Below are 17,996 nucleotides of genomic sequence, written 5' to 3' on the forward strand. Positions count from 1 at the left end.
GGCTATCAAAATAAATCCTCCTCATCACATCAATACACTTGTACCTCTTATAATAAAAATGCCCCTTCAAGGATATCAAACAAGACATATGGCTTCAATGGAGCCCATACTCCATGAACAAAAAAACTCTCTCTAAGAGTAGAATCTCTCAACTTCAATGTTGATCCCAAGTAACCCCTTCACCCAAGGAATCTCTTCCCTCCCAAGGGTGAGTGAAGCCTTTACACCCATTAACATTCATACACACAAAAACAAAGAAAATTTCCAAGAGAATCCATCACAAAGAATGGCACATACCCACAATCCAAAACACAAGCATACTACATGGATTTTAACACAAAATGAACAAGAACAATTTCATTGATCAAGTGCAATGGCAGTTAAGGCATGGGCACCAACCTTGGTCCAAGCTAAAGACAAGAATGAGGGTTTTTGAGAGTTTTCTTCTCCTTAGACTCTCCTCCTTCCAAACCCTAATTGTCTCTAAACTTAGAGAGTGGATGAACACTCCACTATTCTGTCCAAGTCCCCTCAAAAGACTCTCCCACTATCTCTTTTTGCCAAAAACATCAAGCCACTTTCTCTTACAACTTTGTCCCTACCAAATTTGTTACTTTTGACTAAGAGGAAAAATGGGGATGAACTAAGGAAAAAACTCAATTTTCAAATCAGTGGAAGAACACATTGGTTAAGGGGTCCCCTAGGCTAGCTAAGCAATAAAATGGTCAAATTTAGGCCTCTAACATGTTATGCTAACATATGGGTAGCTTATTTTCACAAAAATGGCACTTTGGGACCACGTATTGACCCTCTAAAATCCCTATCAAGTTTGAATTCGAGTTTTCCTTGATGGTGACCCATCCTATCCTTTCTCCAAGTGAATTTGCTTAAATCTTTTGAAGGGCATTAGTTTAAGAATTGTGTTGCCATGATCAAAACCCTAGGTGACATGTCATCAACACATAAAAAATTACAAGTGTCAAGTGACACAATTAAAACACATTACACATCACCATGACATGTCCCTAATGTATTTATGAGACTAAATTTATCACACACATGCAAGCTTACATTTACGAAATAAATACATCACAATGAGGCTTTTTGAATCTTCCAAAGATATGTCTTGGCTAAATTGTGCCCACATAAGTTTGGACCTTGTTTCCCCAATTAATTCCATGGTTCAATTGCCTACACACTAAACTCGAGCATCAATAGTCCAATGAAAATTATATAAAAATACATGTGTATAGATGCATGACAATTTTAACATTTCAAAATGAACATATTCAAATTTTCATAGTTAACCTTTATTATTCTAATCATTTTCATACAAAAAGCATTCAAAACAAGAAGATATCAAAATTTTCATATCAACATTAATCTTTCCCTATCACAATCAATTAATATTTTGAATCACATTATATTTCATTTTCTATCATGGTGATGAAATGTAAAATCTATACTGTTAAGTCAACCAACATGAAAATTAGTTCTGAATACATATCGTAGGTCAAAATCACCAAAATGTAAACATCACGACTAGTATCCTCTGATTTAGTATATTTTGATTACTAATAGTATCTCATTGTCATTATGAGATAAAACACATAATAAGGTGTATCAATTATGTCAGGTAGGAGGTTGCATAGTCACATAGTTTTCAAATCAATCATAGAATAAATCTATTACATTTTATTAAGCCATAAAATCTGTCCTCGTGAATATCAACGTATCCACCTAATATTGTTTGCACAATATTTGAATTTTTGTATTACATCATACTGAGTTCTACCGTGTAGACCCTTATCTAATTTTGATAAAAGTTTCATCTGTGATTATTAGAAATATTCACAAGAGTGCATGTTGATGTATCTTTCCAAAATTTAATTATCCTAATAGCCCATACTATATCATGAAACCATCAAAATAGTTTCTAGGTTATGACATCTCAACCCTTCATTCCATAGGTCTTAGCTTGTCAACCTAATGTAATTCTGAATACGATACTTAACACAACAAAGACTAAAATGTATATCAGTCCCAATAAGATCTCAAGTTCATATTGGTAAGGAAAATACTAGTCATGGAATACTCAAATCCTGGAACCTACTTACCATCGTTCTATCATAAGGTGTATGATAATAGTATAAAATTCACATTCTATACACAAGAGGCAGAAATATGACATTTTTTCTTCCAACTATTCCTATATCTCATCATATTTGTGTTATTAGGATTTATAATACAGTACTAGGGAAGGGGCGTTATAGTCACTAGCCCGACTTCATGTATTATATCTAGTCTATTGTGTACCACATACTATAACTTATTGACCATAGTTTTGTATAGTGTCACGTCCACTACTTTAGAATCATCTTCCTTATGTAATTTACAACCTATTATCGTTGGAGTACCAACAATTTTCAAGTCTTCTAACCCAAATTTCTTCAATATCTCTTTCACATACTTGGTCTGACTTATGTAGATGTCATCTTTGAGTTGATTTATCTGCAAACCTATGAATAATTTGATCTTACTAATCATAGACATTTCAAACTCTTTCAAGTCATTTCTTCCCAAAATTTAATGCTCATCCCATCATTTCCTCCAAGAATGATATCGTCAACAAATTTTTTTGTAATTAGAAAATTGTCATCACTTTCAACCTTCAAGTGCATATTTTTATTTTATTGATTAAGTATGAGTGCACCCTTTCATACCATGTTCTAGGTGCCTACTTCAATCCATGCAAAGATTTTTATAGCCTAGATACAATATTCTTTCCTTCTAAATTAGAAAATCCTTATGTTTATTCTATGAATATTTATTCTAGGATACCATTTAAAAATGTTGACTTGATATCCATTTGATAAAATTAAATCCTTTTAAGTAGAAAATTCACTAAGCATTCTTACCCCTCTAAGTCTTATGAAAAGTGCAAATATTTCTCCACGGTCTAGGTCCTCTTCTTGTACATGTATCCTTTACAAGCTAGTCTTGCCTTTCCTCACCACCTCACCTTTCTCATCCACTTTTTTTCTAAAAACCCATTTGGTACCAATCACATTATTTTTTACTAGTCTAGGCATTAAAGTATAGGTATGGTTCTTCTCAATTTGTTCTAATTCCTCTTTCATGGATTTTACCCTATCTTCATCCTTTAATGCATCAATTGTTAGCTTTAGTTAAAATTTAGATAGTGAACAAGGACCTCTCTCTCATTTCTTCTTATTAGTACACCAACATTTTCATCACTGGTGATTTCATTTGGGGATTGATTTAGCTTCACATACCTTGGTAACATCGATATTCTATGTGATCTTCTTCAACTTCTTGGACTAGTTCATGTGCATCCTCCTATTATTCCATCATATTTTCTATATTATTATGTTTAATTGGTTGTATGTAGATGAATACATGATAATATTTTGGATCTCTTTTGCTAGATTCGTCATTATGCTTTGAGTTTCATCAATTATTACATTTGCACTTTCTATCATCTTGTTTTTTCTCTTGTTGAAACACTTGTAGGCTTTTATTTTAGTGGAATACCCTATTAATATTCCTTCATCACTTCTTATTAATATTCCTTCATCATTTATTAAATCAATATTGTATGAGTGATCATCTCTCTTTGTATAGCATTTGCTTCCAAACACTTTGAAATAACTCACATAGGCTGATAACCATACCACAATTCATAGAGAGTTGTGTTTGTACCTTTATTTAATTTTACCCCATTCAATGTGTAGACTATAATACTCACTACTTCTCCCCAAAAATTATGTGAAATTCCTTTTTGCATTATTAATGATCTTGCACGGTCAATGATTGACGTGTTTCTTCTTTCAGCAATACCATTCTATTGGGGTGTCATGGGAGATGACATCTTCCTTATGATTACTTGTTCTTTATAGTATGTAATGAATTGAAGTGAAGTGAAATGACCTCCTCTATCTAATCTAAGATATTTCAACCTCTTATTAATCTCCCTTTCTACACTATCTTTGAAGATCTTAAACATGTACAAAGCTTCATATTTACATTTTAGAAATACAACTGACATCATTCCAAAGGAATCATCTAAAAACAACATGAACTATTTATCTACATAATAGCTTTGAGTTCCTATTGGACCAAATAGATCATTATGAACTATATCTACAATTATTTTAGATGAATTTATTTTAGTGGTGAAACTAGAACTAGTTAATTTCCCAAGCTCACATTCTTTACACATTATATTCTCTAGTTTCACTAGGTTAGGAATAACTCTTAATACTTTCATATTACTTACATTGATTAGATTATCAAAGTTAACATGAAAGAACCTCTTATTTCATAACCAATAATCTTCAGCTCTAGCAATCAGACAAATCTTAACAGTAGAATTCAGATGGAATAAGTTACCTTCAGTTTGTTCACTTGTAGAAATCATATCCTTGATTTTCCAATGATCATGCACATTCCTTCATTGAACTCTAATTTGTACCCTTTGTTATTTAGCTAAGAAACACTTAAAATTTTGTATTTAAAACCTTCAACCCAATAAAAATCATCATAATTTGTCTTATTATTCAAAATAGTAGAACCTTTATCTTTCATGATATAGTTTCCATTATGGTGAACTTACTTTTATCACTAGTCATGTGACATGAGAAACCATTATTAATTATCCAAAATCTATTGTGACTCAGACCAGAAACCAATTCTTTCTCATCACCACCAGATGAATCTTCTTTAACTACAACAAACACAATTTATTCTTTGTCTCTATATCATAGTCCTCATTGATAATACCTTCTTCTACAATATAACATGTCTTCTTGTTTTTCTCCTTGGCTTTTCTTTCCTCTACCTTTATTTCCTTGTCAAGGCATCTGAAAGAAAGATATTTGATTTTCTTGCATGAAAGACACTTCAAAGATAGTGTACCTATGTATTTACCACTTCCTCTAGGTAACCTCCTAGCAAGAAACACTTCCAATTCCTCCTGTTCTTTTTACTTAGTCAAAATAGATTCGTAGATATTAAAAAAATAAGTAGAATGACTACTTGTGATGCCCTTTCATATTTTTGTAGGTGCATGAGTCATAGATACCTTAAATGGATCTTTTATCTTGGGTAGATTATTATCAAAGCTACTCAATTCAAAATTAGTCAATTTACCTACCAATGCATTCAAAGTAACTACACCAGTGCTTAAATATCAGACTTCCTAAATAGCTAAGAATCTAATAGCATAATGAAGCAATAAATTAATAAGTATCTTACTTACCACATCCTCTTCCACTAGAGAACCTCCAACACCTCTTATAGGAGCAACTACATCTTTGATCCTTTGGTTATATTGTTCAATATTCTCATTCTACATTATCCTCATTTCAAACTTGTCTTTTAGTATTTCTACCTTGGCCTTCTTGACTCATGAGTATCCACCATAGACTCTCTCCATTTTCTACCACATGTCATGAGTGGTCTCTAAGTCTTAGACAATTATGTAATCTTCATTAGAAAGAGTTCTAGTTATGGCTTCTATAGTAGTTGTATGATCCTATTGTGCCTTCAACTAATATGCATCAAGAGTTTATGTAGGGATAACATATCTTGTAACTACATGATTCCAATATTTCTCAACCATTCCTCTGAGATAGAGTTTCATTCAACCACACCACACTAGGTAGTTCTCCCTTCTAAACTTATTAACTTCCTTCCTCATCATTTTGAATCTTTCTCTCTGGTCATTAAGATTTATCACAATAGAGGACCAGAGATCTTATACCAATTTTTAGTCCAAAGGGATTAGATTACTGGGGGATAAAATAGTAATCAACCAAATAATCAACGCTTAAACCTTTAACTAATAAATATATCAAGCAGCACATAAAAGCATTAATTATATGACAACAACCACAAATTTGACACAAATATTTTGGTATGACAAAAAATCAACTTGGATCAAAACTAGGGATTAGTACACAAAAATTATGTACTCCTCTGAAGTACATTGTGTTAGGGGCTTAAACCTATTAGGAGCTTTGAAGACATTTTTAGGTGCCACCCTATTAGGGGATTTATCTCTAGACCTTTTAGGAATTTTTTTCTATTAGGGGTATCCTTGTCAAAGGAATTTGAACACTAGCTAAAGTATCCCTTGTTAAAGTATTTACATAAAATGACCTATTCGGGTGAACCTATTTAAGGGATTTTGATTATTCAACTATTAGGGAACAATAAAAGAATTATCTGTGCAACAACACTACCTCTTCTTTATCATACCCACTAAAGCTCACACTCACTTGTCAACACATTTAAATTCTTCTTGATTAGATCCTACCTTGCACTTCTTCACCACACTTTCTTGACCATGATCAACAACACAAATTGTTCATCCTTCACTAGTATATATCAGTGTTTCAATTCCACCACCTTGATCAAACCCTAAATGTGTTACTGATATGAAATTTAAATATTATTCTTATATCCATTACACTTTAAGACAAATCTAAAATTAGGAAACTTGTTTACAAGACCATGCCAATTGATTCATAGAATTTAGTTCGAAGAGGTCAAACACATTTTGACCAAACATTTGATTCCTCTAGAATCTTTTCTATACACTATCCTTGATCAATGTGATGCTCAATCATCACCTCTATATGTTCATCTACACCACTTGATCATGAATAACTCATCTAGATTCATTGCAATCTTAACATCAATTGGCAATCATCAATTGTCTTATTGTTACTCAAGAACTCGTTCTTCTTTAACATGTTTGCCAAACTTATCACTACTTCACTAGTCACCTTTTCATTGTGGAACTAATTTACCTATAATAAAAATGAGTTTCTATTGTATCCACATCAGCTTTACTAAATCCTTCATATCATTTTGTTATTCCTCCACTCTATTTGACAAAGATTTGATAAACCAATTAACTCATATATGGCTTGTCACTAACTATTCTAGTAGTTATTGGGCTTTAATGCTTAGTCTCTAGGTCATTTAAATAGGGTTTCAAGACCCCTTCAAAACATATTTTCTTAATAAAAAACTATTCAAGTAGTTGCTATGTTAATTCACCAATCATCTTACTCTTTACTTTAGCAACAATGGTCACCATATGCACTTTAAGAGACATTCCTAATGCTCTCTTAATGATTATACCCACTAAACCTAACTTTAGCACTATTCATCATAATTATGCTCAATAAAATAATAGGAATAGTAGGCCAATTATTAACATAAATGACATTACAAAAACTTATTGTAATACAATCAAATATGTACCATGATATTATTAAGATCACTAGACATCACATCATTAGTTATATCAGCTATGTCGACGTATACCAAGCACCCTAATTATAATTTACAATCTTCTTGCAAATATATTTCTTGGATCTCTAGAACCTTTTGATTTCCATATTGGTAGACTTATTATATGGATTATTGTACAATATGGTTTACGAATAATTTTTCAAATTTGATGTAATTTGACCTAGGATACCTTAAATCATAGATAGATATCCACAATTTTATTGGTTTTTCATTTCCATCCCTATCTCTTACATTTAGTTTTAATTTTTATGGTCGCATTCCTTTTGTATACCCTTGGAATAACACTAGTTGCATTAATGTTGAATAATTCATAAGCCTAAGGTATTCATTATCTCTCAGAGACATGAAACATTCATACAATTTTTCAAAAATGTATAATGCACAATCAAATAGCCTAGGTTCAAACATTTCAACATCAGTATCCAAAACCATCAGTCTTGTTCTCATCAAATCAAGAACTCTATCTCCTACCTTCCCATGAGATAGGTAAGTGCATTGCAATTATGGTCTGGAAAATTTCATGTTAAAAGGAGGCCCATCTTCCTCTATAAGTAGATTTCAGTGATCATCTTTCATAGCTATGTGTAAGGGAAAATTTTACCCTCTATATGTAGTATCCATTCCATGATATTCTTTCTCTAATTCTAGAAATCACAAGGGGTTATTACATGATTATGTTATAAATAGGTAATACTAAGAGAGGGGCTTGAATTGGTATTCTACAAACTTTTTTCCAAAACTGGATATTATTAATTACTTTACAACATGCATATGGAAGTAGACCAATAATGTTGAACAGTAAATAAATTCATACACAAAGAGAACTCATAAAACTATATTTTATTTAACTAAGAAAACTCTAGCCAAGGGAAAACCTCGATGGGGATGGTACCCACAAGATGATCCGCTAAACAAAAGAATCGTGCTAAGGATATTGACCCTGTTAGGAGTCTGTGAAGTACATATAGTGTCTCGATCCTTGTTAGAGGAATAGGCCTTGTTAAAATCCTTAACCCTGTTAGGAGTTGCTTCATCCTATTAGAAGTTTGTATATACAATACTAAATATATGCAAGATGAGCCCACTATCCAAACATGCAATTATGTAATGTAGTTCCTTTATACAAAATAGAGATAGATATAAAAACCTCTTACTGATGTACTTCACATTCCTTCTAATCATACATCAGACTTTGCATCATATAAGGTTCACATATAATACATTTAGTCCTTGTATAAGTTCACATATTGCTTTCATATTATTTCCACATCCACACAACTTTGCAAGTTATGATTCTTTACATATATCTTTACTTTTATAAAAAAGACATTGTCTAGTCAGCCTTGATGCTTCCATGTGTTTTTTTGTATACAAAATTAGCCCATGCTATCTTAGGGTTAACATGTAGGATTTTGTCCCTAAATAATTAAGTAATTTTTTCATAAACAAAGTAATTCCTTAACCATTTATTCCTCTATTTTTGTTGTGCTATATTCTACTCCATTCACTGTCTTTACTGGTGTTTGACATGTAACTTGTCTCATACTTCCCATACTAATCTACGCACTTAGATACATCATCAGGACTATCTATTCTACTTTTCCTTAACTGTGCACATGTCAATCTTCACTATTGACTTTGTAATTACAAAAACTATCTTTGTACAGATATTAAAATTATGTAACACTTGGAAAACTTTCTATCTCTGATCATGAAATATTCAATTGTACACTCTACCTTCATTCCAACATTATATGTTTCCATAAATGACAACCCTTTGTCCAACCTACTTATCCATATTGCCAACAATCTGTCCCTTTGCCATTGATGGAAACATATGGGAAAATAGAATAAGTTCCAAAATATTACTACAAGACTTCCTCAAAATTTGGCCTTTACAAAAATTTCAAAATTACAAAATTTTGTAGATCATTACACATATAAACATATTTTCCTTATATCTCCTAATACTACTACCCCTTAGTATACAACTGTTAATTTCTTATACATTTATTATCTACAATTTTCATGTATACTTCTTCCCCTTTGACATCAATAACAAAGGTGTCAAAACTTATTTACATGTCAAAAATGAATTCTCTGCCTCCTTCCTAGGCTGATAGGCAAGAAATATAGTCTCCAAAATTTACTGTCAAACTCTTCATGTTTTTTTCCCATGAATCTTTTACTCCTTTTGAGATGCTGAGGAGAGTGCATAATCCATAGGATGTAACATCCACCGTATTTAAATATGAGTAAATGAAGTTTTCAAAAGATGTCTTAGCTAAAAGACATTCTTCTAACTGACACTGAATGGTACTCAACTTCACAGATAGGTATGCTCTCAGAAGTGAACCTCTTTTTGATCCTTGTCTTTATGTCTTCCAAAATACTTATTTCATCATAAGTCTTACTAACATGTGCTTCAATTCCTTTAATCTTTACACCAGGTTGACTTATCTAATCTGCAAGTGCCTTAACTTCTTTGTACTTCTTCTTAAGATCCTCATTAATGTCTTTTGTAAAAATAAAAGACATTGCACAGTTTACATACAAGATTTTACCTTCAAGTGTGTAATTTTGCAATGATTTGATGTAAGCATCAAAATTTGTCAAATCAAACCTGATGTTCTAATAGATGGTGTCAAAAAATTGTGTGTCTTGTTGAGCTTAAGCTTTTGCCACTACTGCTCTTGACAAACTTGTGAATTCAACATCAAATTCTTGAATCACATATTTGGCCCTGTCTTCAAGATTTGGATCAAGGGATTTCACAGTCAAATTTTCTTTTAATTTTTCAATTATCTCCATGAGATTTTTTTGCAAACTCTTAACTTGCATGTTCTTACTGATGATCTTTCTTAGGGATGATATCAATTTTGATTGATCATCATCATCTAATCCTATGAGTGTTGCAAGGGTAAGAGAAATTCTTTGTGCACTTGATTCCTCTTCCTTCTTCTTCCTTTTGTTCTTCTTCTCTTTTCTCACCCTCTTCCTTACGCTTCTTCTCTTCTTCTTTTATCTTCTTTTCTTCCTCATCTTTCTTTTTATTTTCTTCTTCTTCACTCTTTCTTCTATCCTCTTCATCATCAAAGCTAGAGATACTGCCAACAATGCTTAGTCCAAGATCCTTGAAAGGATCTAATGTGATATTTATTGTTACATGTGTTAAACCAACTTGCATAGTGTCACCTCCAATTGTGATATGTTGTGTTGTTGTCGCTAATTTCAAATTTCAAATCCTTCATCATCTGCACAATTTATTTTTATGTTTCTTCATTCACTTCCTGATAGTTACCTCCATAATTAGTATGGATCACTTATTACTCTTGAGATAAGGTTCCAAACCTTTCAAAAGGATGGCCATGTGTACATCATTATCAATCTGACACAGTTTTCTAAGAAGATTTTGTCTGATGTTTATGTCTTCTTTAGCAACTCTCTTCCTTTTTTTTACCAATCTCTCATAAAGATCCTTAGGAATATCATCGTTTACATATTCAAACTTCTTATTAGACAAAATAATATGTCTAATCACAGCATTTTCTAACTACAATCTATATATACAAGTGTACAAATGATAATACTTGTTTAACTAGACAAAACTTCCATCATTTATTATTGTGCAATTTACCTTGTTAATTTTATGCTTCCAAGCCTTCCTTCCTGATTACGTACTTTTAGGTTCTTTCTTTGAGGTCTTCGAAAGTTCTATTTGACTTTGCACCTTCTAGCTTGGTATGGTTGGAGTGGCTTCCTTCTTTATTTTTCTTGGTCTTGTGGCCATAGCCTTCATTCTCTTCTTTCTTGGTGAATCAGGTGATTCTTGTTTCACCTCTGCAAGTCTCACTGATTTCCTCTTAACCTCAACAATTTCTACCTCTTTTTCTTCTAACACCTTTGTAAGTGGAATAGTAGGAGTGATAGGTACTTTTGGATGTGAAATCGGTGCATAGGGGGCAATAGGGGTTGTGGTAGGAGGTGCGCCCACTATCATAGTGTCTATTGGTCTAGTTGATGCCAAAGGTGGAACATGCATCATCCCTTGCTAACTTATTGGCTACATACCAGTGAGAGTTTCTCTCACTGCACTTGTCTCCTCAGTTGTCATCCCATCTTGTTCAAGTATCTTTTTCATCATTGCCTCTACCTTCTTCTTTGTAGATTTATCTAGTTGGATTTTATTTATTGATTGCATCATCTCCTTATAGGCTCCAAACCTATCAAACTCTTCATCTTTGTCTCCTTGAGGATAACTTGTGCATATCCTTCTTTCTCTACTTCTATCAATTCATATCCTAGGGGTTCAACATATATAATCCTAGGTTCAACTACTTGAATTAATTATCAAATCACTCTTAAAATATTCTTAATTCTTCACATAATTGATTGATATCCACAATCATGCTCACACACCTTATATCTTTTTGTAACAATTTTTGCATTAATTGTGTAAATACTCAATTTGTAAAAATTGTTCTATGTTAACCAATAAATTTTTTTTGGTTTGTATGGCTTTGTACGATCTCCAAATGGCTTGTGCTCTTAACCTAAGCATACCTATGATCTACTTAACCTTCTATTAACTTCACAACATTTATCTCAACCTCTAACTTCAGTTTCATCTTTATGATGCTCTATCTTTGATTGAAAAGTGTTTAATTCAAGTAAGATGAATCACACACTATGACTGATTTCATTCTCTCAAGATGCATCGAAAAATTGTTCTTCTAAAACCACATGTGAACTTGATGGATCATTTGCCTTCACAAATACATCCTTAAATTCTTCAACATGTTCTTTAAGTGCCTCTTTCTAACTGTTATTGCTATTGTTGTCATTTCTTCTATCATTTTTTTTATTGTTCTTGTTGGTGTAAATAAGTATTCACTATTTACACTTACTTAAGTTTACTTAGGTTAATGCATTTTTTATTATTTATTAGTTAGTCACCTAGGAGTATGAGTACTCTTGTGAGTTGTCATGTTGACAACATAGGAGTTACCACTCTAATTATGCACATGGTGTCTACGACATAGGAGTTAGCACATTATTTGAGCACATGGTGTCTACAACATCTCCACATGTGAGATGCCTCATCATGCTTATCCTCTCATTGATACACATACATTCATGCACAATGGAGAAAATGTGCTTAGTTGTCATGCTTATCTCCTAGTTCTCTCTAAAACCATTCTAGATGCATCTTAGAGGCCTCTATACACAGGCAATCCTAGTGTGTATGTACATGTATCAGGACATGTTTTTGAGATATTGGTCATACTTTTTGGTCTACTATTGTGCTTGTGTTCGAGTTCTTTGATCTTGGGTGAATTTTGCCCTAAGGAAAATTATTAGATGGTATCAGAGCTCAGGGAGATTCTCTTCACATATATAATTGAGACCATTGTTGCTTTAGCACCTTGACCCAGATCCAAAGTATCACAATCATTGGGAGCATCTAGAGCCAGAATAGACCTCGCCATTGCATTTGAAACGTCGATTCAGTGAAAATTGGCTATAAATTAGCCTACCCTAGGCCAAAGTCAATTTTGAGGCAAAAAAAATTTGCAAATCGACACCTGAAGACCCAATTTGCAACTCTATTATGATCATTTGCAGATCTACTTAATTTTTTTTCAAATCTGTTAATTTATTCTTCTCTGCATTATTTTTGAATTCTGCATTTTTCAAAAAAAAAATTGCTCTTCGGGTAGTAGAGAAATTTTTTTGTACAGGTACTAGACAATCACACCCCAACCCTACATAGAATATTCCATAGGAATATACCTTTATTACATTGGTAGATGGATTCCACCAAATTCGACGAACTAGAATCTAGGCAATGCTCAATATACTTTTGGCAACTAAACCAAAAACCTGCAAAGTCTTCTCAACACACAACAGCACCGTTCTTTATTCTATGACTAAAGACAAAGACTTTTAAACTCTTCATAATGTTTCTTTCCCACTGGTGTAGGACCAAAAATTGAAACTCTGGCTGCTACAAAGTCATTTTCAAGATGCCTTTCATTGTCAATAATGAAAAACAATCTTTTGGTGAAGTCCCTACCACTAGTGAAGACCTAGTCTCCAACCTCTCATGACTCCCAATGGCAATCAGAACTTTGTTGATGTATTTTATTCTCTGACGACATGAGATTTACTAGCCTCCATAGTTAAACATGCAAAAAACACTCTTTGTGCCACGCAGCATTTGTAGCTACCCTCTACATAGAGCCATGCATGTTGTGACATGGCACCCTGTCACCCACGAGTGCCATAGAGACCATGCTAGTAGACCAGACATGACCACGTAGAGTCCTAGTAAGGCCACAGTTAGAACCTATGACTCAGCCTATCGTACCCACATCATCTACCAGGTAAGTGCTAGCTTGACAGACAAGTTAGCTACCACCTCACCCATTTGTACAATGCCACGTGTTCAGACTATACCATTTTATACCGTACGGTTGTGCCACATCACCCAGGGTGGTTATTTTTGCTAATGTCAACATTTTACAGTGTTAAATTTGATGGTTGTCTGACCATCATTCCTAGGCATTTTTTAACTACTATGATGGTTGTTTGATCATCAAATTTAAGCTCACAATTTTCTATCGAGACCCCTCTCCAAATGTAGTTTTGATTTGACAATTTGACTTTGGGAGGCCATATCTTAGTAATCCAGACTCCAAATTAGGTGCATTTTTTATTTTATTTTTGGTAGAATTTCTTGAAATTTTTAGTGGTGGTATTCTTTTCCAGTTTTGGTTCACAAATTTGTCAAAAATTATGTCTTTTGGTGACTGTACCTATCCAATTCTACATTTTACAACTTGAAACACTTCATACAAGCTCATCTGGACTCAAAAATAGGTTCTATTTTTTTTGAAAGTGCATTGTTTTTTGTCTACTTTCTAGATCTACATTTAGATTCTAGGGTTGTGTGGACAAAAATATCCCAAAGATATCCCTTTTAGACTTAGGGCTTTTTCTGCATTGTATTGCTTTGATAACTTTTTAGAATTGTTGTACATCTGAGCTACAGTGCTTAGTTATAGATTTGAGCCTCAAAAGGTATTTTTAAATAGCAAATATTAGAAGTTCACTTTTTACATTTTAACAAGTGGCCTATTGTACATGCACTACATATAAAGTGCCAAAAGCATCTTCTTCTTCTTTTTTTTTGGGGGGGGTGGTGGTGGAGTTCTTTTGATTGAGTGAACAGGGGGGTGTGTATTATGTTTTTGTGTGTCTCTTGTGTGCTCTTTTCATTTTTTGCATCATGGGTTCACCTAAAGCTCCACTTCTAACTTCACACAATTATTCTACATGGAAAGATATTGCATGGAGTAGATTAATGGAAAAAGGTCTAAGTCTTTATGTTGATGGTACAATTCCCAAACCCACTGATTCTATTGCACTTGTTGATTGCAAAACTAAATACCAACAAGCTTTAGGAACTATCAGAGTTGTGTACATAGAGATCTCTTCTTCCACATTTCCAGTTTCAAAGAAGACAAACCTGCTTGAGACAAACTTACAGCATTATATGGTAAGGTGGATGAGCAAAAGGGATTCTAGATTGAGGACGATCTACTTCTATTGGATCCAAAGAACTTTGACACAATTCAGGATTATATCAACAAAGCCAATGAGTTTAGGGCACCACTTAAAGATTGTGGTAATAACATGAAGGATGGCAGGTTGATTCATCATATCCTAAAGAGGCTACCTTCTGAGTAATATGCTTTCTTTGTTTCAAATTATAACACTCACAGGTTAACCATGGGAAGTACTTTCCAAAAGCTTACATTTGTTGCACTTGCAAAAATGTTGATTTTTGAACAAACCCACTTGATAGATATGGGATTTCTCACATCATCAAAGACCAAAGCATTGGTGGATAGTAATGAGAACCAATCAAGTCAAGGAGGAAAAAGTTCTAACAACAACAAGAAAAAGTAGTGGAAGTAGGAATCACAATCTAAGACACAACAATCCTCCTCACAACAAAACGATTCTTCTTCCAACAAGAAGGGAAACAATGAAAAGAAGGATAAACTTTTTTGTGCATATTACAAGAAGCTAAAGCATGATGAGCATCATTGCAAGATGAAGAGAATAAATGAGTTGGAAAACCTACTCAAGATGAACAAAATTCAAGTGGATTCAACTCCACCCACTTCAAAGGGGAAAGGGCAAGCACTTATGGAAAATACAAGTTCTTCATCGGAATGGATTCTTGACTCAGGTGCCTCCTATCACCTAGGTTCTTCAAAGGGAGACTTTTCTTCATTGAAGTAGTCATAGGTACCACACATCTTTGTGGGAGATGATACAAAAATGGAAGTTGAAGGGAAAGGATATGTGGAGATGGAAAATGTGGAATTCAAAGACATTCTCTATGTTCCAAACCTTAGCGCTAATCTCCTCTCAATTTTCCAAATCACTTACCTTGGAGATGGCAACAAAGTTGAGTTCCTTCCAGATTCAGTAATGGTGCATAGTCTTAAAGATGATTCATTGGTTGCAGTGGGGAAAGTCAATCATGACAAGAAGCTTTATTCCTTCTCCCACTTTGTGCCTAAGTCTCCTTCACATGCCTTTTTGACTCAATCTCATCCACAAACTAAATTATGGCATGAGCGGTTTGGTCATCTTGCCTTCTACTATATTCAAAAACTTTGTTCCAAAAATATGGTCAAATGTCTACCTCAAATCAACTTTTCTAAGGGTGAATGTTCATCATGTTCAATGGATATGCATCTAGAGGAGAAGTTTGATAAAGGGAAGTCTTCAAGAGCAGCAGTTGTTCTCTAGTTGGTTCACATGGTACTAGCAGGACCTTTTGTTGTGACATCAGTCAGCCAAGGCCGCTACATCCTTACTTTTGTTGATGACTTTTCACGCTACACATGGATCTATTTTCTTCATAACAAGAATTAAGTGTTGGACAAGTTTCAAGCCTTCAAGATTCATGTTGAACAAAAATCAAGGAAATCCATCAAGGTTCTATCGATGGACAATGAAAGTAGATATGTAGACAAAAGACTTAAAGAATTTTGAAAACTTGAGGGTATTGATCTTCAGAATCCACCAGCCTTAAGTCCACACAAGATAGATGTTGTAGCATTGAGGATTAGAACTCTTAAGTCCATGGAAAGTTGCATGATACAAGCCAAATCTTTGGACCCTACACTAGAAGTTGAAGCTATCAGAAGTGCCACTCACATACTTAATAGGTCTCCTCATAATGCCTTAGATGGGAAGACTCCTTTTGAGGCATGGTGCAGTAGAAAACTAGTTGTAAGTCACTTCAGAGTCTTTGGTTGTCTAGCATGGGCAAACATATCTTCCAGGGGATGCAAGGCACCAGCACCTAGGCCTTGTACTTTCATTGGATATGAAGACAATGTTAAGGCATATAGACTTATGGATCTTGAGACTCATGAGATCTTTGTGGAGAAGGATGTACACTTTGAGGAAAGTTCTCCCAGCTTATCCTCTAATCCTCTCTGCACTTCATACACTGTTGATACTTATAGTGACGCCAGTGATAGTGCTTCAATAGATTCAGATACGTGGGGTTCTATCAATAGTTGTAGTGAGAGGTCACAACATCAACATAGTCCACATGCATACATTTCCATAATGATAGGTCCAACACAGTAGGGTACACCTTGTCTTCCAGCTCCAGCATCATCTGATGACTTATTGACAGACATTTCACATTTGTTTGTGGAGTCACACATAGCAAACTTGGAAGATATGCTTGATAATTTACATCTTCTCTTTGATGAAGATGATCCTTCTACAATTGTTGTGAGGGCTCACTCTAACCCTCATGTCCATTCTCTACATGATCAATCTTTATAGGTTGATGTGATTTTGGTCCTTATGTACAGCAGTTGCAAGAGGTCTCTTTATCATTTGAGGAGACAGATGGTTCCTTGGGACAAATTCTACCTACATCCTTACCAGATCTACATTCATTCTTTTTAGCAGTGTTGAAAGGGGCAACCATCAACATCAACTCAGGGACAGATGAGTAGGTTTTAGGGCCACCATACATCTTTGGCATTATTTCCACACATAGGGGAAGCATCTCATTTGTACCTTTGCCATTGTTTCTTCCAAAGGGGAGGAACATCATTCAACATTCATGGACCAGCTTCTAACTTGGAGCAGCTTTCACTAACCAACATTTTTCATTTTGGTGGGGGGGGGACTACCTTGTCTCTCTTCCTCTTCTTTCTTATGGGGGGGATTTTTTCCTCTTATGAGGTTCTGTCCTTCTCATACTTCACTATTGTATATACTTGATGTATGTCATAATGGGGGGGGTCTTGATTACTCCATCCATCCATGCATCTTGTCCTTTCATCTCTCTTTTTGGGGGAGGTTTTTTCCCATGGGGTTTTCCCTCTTTCTTCACTTAATGAGAGATTGCATTTCGTTATGTACATGAGTACCTAACATGGCCTAGTAGTTGGGACCCATTATGCATTTCATCCTAGTTTGTGAGCTTAAGTGCATACCCCTAAGGGGTGTGTTGGTGTAAATAAGTATTCACTATTTACACTTACTTAAGTTTACTTAGGTTAATGCATTTTTTATTATTTATTAGTTAGTCACCTAGG

This window comes from Cupressus sempervirens, chromosome 6 (genome assembly GCF_028749045.1).
Source record: "Cupressus sempervirens isolate cs-2001-9-10 chromosome 6, ASM2874904v1, whole genome shotgun sequence".
Taxonomy (NCBI): domain Eukaryota; kingdom Viridiplantae; phylum Streptophyta; class Pinopsida; order Cupressales; family Cupressaceae; genus Cupressus; species Cupressus sempervirens.